Here is a 6,313-nt window from a genome sequence, read left to right as displayed (position 1 = left end):
AAAAAAAAAAAAAAAAAAAAAAAAAGAATAAAACTAGGTAATAAATATTCCCACAAATCTCATATAGAGTCCCACACTGAAGAGAAAGTACTAGGAATGGAATGAAATTTGAACTTGTTAGGGATGACAGAGATGAAGAAAAGAATGTCCAGATAAAAGTGGGGAGGGAACCAGAGTCAGGAATCTTTGAAAACAAGCCACCATATTTTTTTAACACTCCACAAAAGCAACAAAACAGGGAGATCTGTGAAGTTAGAAAATCTATCTGAATAAAGCCTCTTTATAAAAGTTCAAGAAAACTAATGTCACATTAACAATATCCACAGAAAAGTACTCTATACAAAGTTAGCATAGGAGAAAAAGAGAATGAGAAGAATATTATTGCTGCAGAAATAAAATCATGCCAGAAAGGCATATTCAAAAAATATTCAGAACTGTAGCATCCTATTCCAAAATGAGCTAAAAGACATTAAGTAAATGATATAAGACATGAAAGAAGACATAAACCAAAATAAAAACTCAGAAATAAGGTGAGAGAACTCAAGAAAAAATTAGAATTTTTTTTAATCATGAAAACTAAATTATATTTAAGATGGCTGATTCCGGGAATGGGGCAGGAAATATAACCTATGAGATCAGAAATTCTTGATATACCAGAAAGCAAAAAGGCTCTCAAAAATTTGTAGACTCATGTTAAAAGGACTCAGGACACAATTGGAAGAGGCTGTCATGGCTGAAGATGCAACAAATTGAAGTTCAATATTATTAAAATTGAGATGAATTGAAATCTATCAAATATGTTTTTATGCGTGAGTTCATAGAGATATTTACCCAATAAGAACATTTCAAGTTACAAGATTGGGGGAAAGCTGAATTAAACAGATTTCTTTTCTGTGAGACCTCTCCGAGCTAATAATATGTGTTGCAAAACTTTAAAAGAGAAGATGAACCAAGTAACATCAAGTCTAAGACTCACTTTTGTTTTTTATACTTTAATATCCGTGAAACCGGGCTGCATCTTCCAATCAATGGCACGACATAATTTAATTTGTACTGCTTTTTCTTCCTTAGTAGTACCTAAAATAATGGTGCATCTTACGATCAAAGGTTTCTGAGAGTCTGTGAAATATATGCTTCCTTTCCATTCATTCTGCCACCAAGATTTTTTCCATAGCACACATATATGAACAGTTCTCAAAACTATGTTTTGAAGAAAATCAGCTCAGGAAATGTTATATTTGAATAAATCACGTTTGCCTTCAAAATCTCCCAGAACTCCTCTAACATACAGACATTTTATTTCTCCACCTGAAAAACACACTTTCTTTTTTGGTTGTGTATCTCTGACAGCTCTTCCTACATCTCCCACCCCATTGTGGGCAGTGACCACATCCTATGTATCTTTCATAATTCAACCCAAGCCTAAGCAGCCTTTTTAAAGTGGTCAATTTTGGTTTTGGTTTTTGTGGGGGGTTTTTTGTTTGTTTTTTTTTTGTGGGGGGGAGAGCAGTTTCTTATTTTTTTTTTTTTTGGCCATGCTACATGGCTTGCAGAATCTTAGTTCCCTGACCAGGGATTGAACACGGGCCACGGCAGTGAAAGCGCCGAGCCCTAACCACTGGACTGCCAGAAGTGCTCAATTTTGAATGGCTGATTTGTATAATTCATTTGCTGTTGAGATTTCCCTTAGAAAGGATGCATTGAAAATATAGGCTTTATCTTCCTTCTTTTAAAATTTTCTGTTGATATTATGCTACTCTAGGGTCTAAGAGGTCTGGACTCATGAATTCTTGAATGGTACCTGGGTCATTTGATCTAAAATATGTCTCCTATCACAAGGCCACCTTGACAATGCTGGAGAAAGCCCAGCCCTATGGAGAGGCTACTAAGTTCAGATTTTGTGGATTCATAACAAAAGAAAAAGAAAGACATTTTCAACGAGAGACCCAACAGAGACAAAAGTAGAATAATAAAAACCGAAACAGTAGCTTCTGACACCCCGCGCATACTCCTGAAGACATAACAAATAGAACATGGAGGAAGCTGACCTCCACCACCTCCTCACATGCTCATTAGCCTCTGGCGGTGGCATAGGCACGGGTGCCAGCAACAGGGCCACAGTGGAAATAAATGAAGCTTTTTCTTTCAGAAAGTCACATCTAGAAAGTCAGCGAAGAAGAAGGGTTTTTCCCAAACCACAAGACTGAGTCAGACAACCTGTACCCAGCATAAAGTATGGCCTCCTGCCACCAGTTTCTGCTCCAGGCACTGGATTAAGAAGGAAACTATCTTAATTCTAGGCCAGCTCTGAAGGAAGCAAGGATGACGAAATAATAGATGATAGATGATAGATAGATAGATGGATAGATGATAGACAGACAGATAGATAGATAGATAATCCTTATACCTATATGGATATATAATAGACATATCTTTCTGCCTTTTCTGCCCCATCAAGCAATTCTACTCCTATTCCTTGGGGCAGGTACTACCAACTCTAGGGGAAAGTGTTCTGTTTGCCCCTCTTTCTCCCCTTCCCTTTCCCTCCTCTCGTCTGCCCTCTCTGATTCTCTCTAAACTAAAAGACGAGAGGAAGAAATGATATTAAGGGTTTGACAGAAACGGCTAGAGCTGGTGAAAAAACAATTACTTCAGTTCTTTTTCCTACTTTAGTGCCCGTTCCAAGAAAAATCTAAAAATTGAATGTTGGGGGAAATGAAAATATCAAGTGAAGAAAGTGAGAAACAGGGAAAAGATACCAAGTTTGAGTTCCAATTCCAATTTTCCACCAGAACTTAGAAGTAGGTTGATATTAAAAAATACTAATAATAAAATAAAAGCCTAAGTATGCCCTGAGCAACACAATATCCCATCTTGTCATGAGCACACAGCTTCTCTCATGTAGCCTCATAGCACTCATCAGAAAGCATCTTGGGAGCACTAAGCTTAGGGTCGCTTTACAGGCTCATGGGTGTTGGTCCTGCAGATGGAGGACAGTGTGGTGGCCTAAGGGTGCACGGCAGCAGCGAGGTGTCTGTGCACAGACAGGCCTGGAAGCCAGCCCAGGGTCACTGGAGTGGGCAATTCCATACTCCCGAGTCCACAGATCATGGTCTCGAAGAGAGGACACAGGATCTATGGGGCATATCCACTTGGCCCTACAGATCTTTGCCCCATGGGCAAGATATAAGAGAAGACAGTCAGAGTGAAGCCCAGCGCCCAGGGCAGAAGCTGTCCTGCCCTGATTTAAGGAGAACAATTCAACTCTAATCTCTAACCTCCTAAACACATATTCTCTAGAAAGTCCCCTGGGCATCACGGAAAAAAGTGAATCCTCTCTTTCTCTCTTTTTCTTCCCATCCCCCTTTGAGATGAACACCACTGTACAGTGATAGTGATAGTTTAGGGAATAGGGATGAATATGCCTACCAGGGCTTGCGTGTAGTTTCCTGAATGTAGGAACAATGCCTTGTACCTTTTTATAGTCTTCACATTACCTATTACAGTCCCAAGCACATTATCAGGCATAAAAATGCATGTCAATAAATACTGATTTTAGAACTCTGTTCCAAAATTGTCTAGTCTATTTTTGCCTATAATATGTAAAAAGTGTACCATGTACATGTATATATAGAGACTACAGATAATTTTCATCCCAATTGCACTAGTTGGTTACTAGGCTTACTCTTACTTCCTGGAATCACCTCCCTGCTAGACCCATGCCCAATACACCGTGTGACTCTTGTTGTCTATTTTTTCTCATTGAGGTTCACAGAGTGATCTGGTCCTTTACGAGCATTTGAAATGGAACGATTTCAGTAGTGCAACAGTACCAAATACATGAGTTTATGTACCAGTAAGAGGAGCTTACAGTTTCTATATCTTCTGGTTTCACAACATAGTATACCAGTTTCAATGAGTAATTTTGGGGTTTTACCAAATTGGTGGGGTTTTTTTGTTTTTTTGGGTTTTTTTTTTTGCGGTACGTGGGCCTCTCACTGTTGTGGCCTCTCCCGTTGTGGAGCACAGGCTCCGGACGCACAGGCTCAGCGGCCATGGCTCACAGGCCCAGCTGCTCCGCAGCATGTGGGATCCTCCCGAACCGGGGCACGAACTCGTGTCCCCTGCATCAGCAGGCGGACTCTCAACCACTGTGCCAGCAGGGAAGCCCACCAAATTGGTCTTTTATTTAAAGCTTCTTTATATCTAAAACTCTAGAGAACTGTTTTGTGGGACCTGAAATGTGCCAGAAAACTCAACCATATAAATTTAAAAAACAAAACAAAAAATACCATCATGCTGATAGAAAAAGCACATATTTCTAGGTTGAATATTTGACTGGAAAGCAGAAATAAGGTAAAATTGTTCAAGGTAAATTTCTGCATGTTGGACATCAGCAAGCCAATTCCCCATCACCAACGTTTATGCAGGTTTTTTGGTTTGTTTGTTTTTTCTAATAGGTACAGAATCTCAAGGCACTGAGGCAATTTTCCCTTTATAAAGTAGAGTTAGCTTTCCATCCTCCTCCTCCATCCCTGCATTAACCATCTCCCCAGCGGCTACACACAAGAACCATTTATATTTACATTAAAAATGATTTGGCCTATGTATACTGCATTGTTTGACAGGAAAGATGGATGTTCACTGATAATTAAGTTTCAGCCTAAATGACATCATTCTGGAAGATAAGAGACCCCTTATTCCCTCTCTGCTGGTTTTCTCATAGGATACTGGGGTGGGGTCGGGGGGTGCAGACTTTGATGATTTTTCTAGGCCTTCTGATGAGAAGACAGTTCTGCACCAACTCAGTTACCTCTGAAAATCTGAAGGAAATTTTTTCTATCTAATTCATCAGCTATCTCTTGGTTCTTTGCTTTTGCACAAAGAGGACAAGGTGTAGAGCCTTGCCATTCCAACTAAACTTCCAGGTAATCCCTTGCAACATAGGCATCACCTGGAAGTTTAATAGAAATGGAGGATTTATGTGGAATCAAAATCTGTATTTTAAAAAAAGACCCTCAGATGATTTTTCTACATGTGACAGTTTGAGAAATGCTGGCATAAGAGATATACATATGTACAATGGGCAGCTTTGTGAATAAGATGCATTGTTTAGGTTTTTTTCCCTGTTTTATACATCAGGCTTTGAGGGTTAGATTTTCAGACTTTCATATATTCCTTTCCCTTACTGTAATAGGAGAACTATAAAATTGTTTTTTGCCTTATGTAATTCTCACATTACTCTGTGTGGATAACCTAATCTTCCCAAACAAGTTATAAGGCAGCAACAATTTGGTAACCATTTCACCAAAATAAATTATTCCCCGTTTATTGTATAGTGAATACATTTAAGATATTATACCAGATATTAGGAGATGGTGTTACAGAGAAGGCATCATCCCTGCCAACAATAATTATTTCTTTGTTTTTTACTTATTTGTTTTTTTGTCCTTCACCATCACTGGACTGTGAACTCCAACAAGGCAGGGATCCTGTTGTTCCCTGTTATTCCTGCAACTCCTTCCACAATGCCTCGCACATACTATATGCTCAACAAGTACGTGTTCAATAGATGGATGACTTTACAATATGGTAGAAAAAATAGGATTCACATACAAATATCTAAAAGCCTGGCATAAAGAATAAGTGCCATACAACCACATTGTTCAGACTTTCCTCTACTTCTGTAAAGCTGATCTGCCTAAAAAAGAGCTGAACCAATTCTTCACAAACTCTTCCAAATAACAGAAGAGGAGGGAACACATCATACCTCATTCTATGAAGCCAGTGTTATTCTGATACCAAGACCAGGCAAAGACACCCCAAGAAATGAAAACTAAAGACCAATATACCTTATAAATATATACTCAAAATCCACAATATAGTGTAAGGAAACCAAAGCCATCAACATGTAAAAAAGATTATATGGCATGACCAAATGGGATTTATTCCAAGAATACAAGATTGGTTCAACGTATGAAAACCAATCATTGTAATGTGCCATAATACTAAATAAAGAACAAAAACCACATGATCAACTCAATTAATGTAGGAAAAAGCACTGACAAAATCCAACATCCTTTTGTGATAAAAACATTCAACAAACTAAGAATAGAAGGGAACTTCCTCAACCTGATAAAGGGCATCTGCAAAAAACCTATAGCTAATATCATACTTAAATGTAAAAGACAGAAATACTTCCACCTAAGATCAGGAACAAGACAAGAACGTCCAATCTCACCACTTTTATTTATCATTGTAGTGGAGATTCAAGCCAGGGCAATTAGGTGAAAATGGAAGGGAAAGGACAGGA

This window comes from Neophocaena asiaeorientalis, unplaced genomic scaffold (assembly GCF_003031525.2).
Source record: "Neophocaena asiaeorientalis asiaeorientalis breed wild unplaced genomic scaffold, Neophocaena_asiaeorientalis_V1.1 scaffold381, whole genome shotgun sequence".
Taxonomy (NCBI): Eukaryota; Metazoa; Chordata; class Mammalia; order Artiodactyla; family Phocoenidae; genus Neophocaena; species Neophocaena asiaeorientalis.
This window is presented reverse-complemented; position numbering follows the sequence as displayed.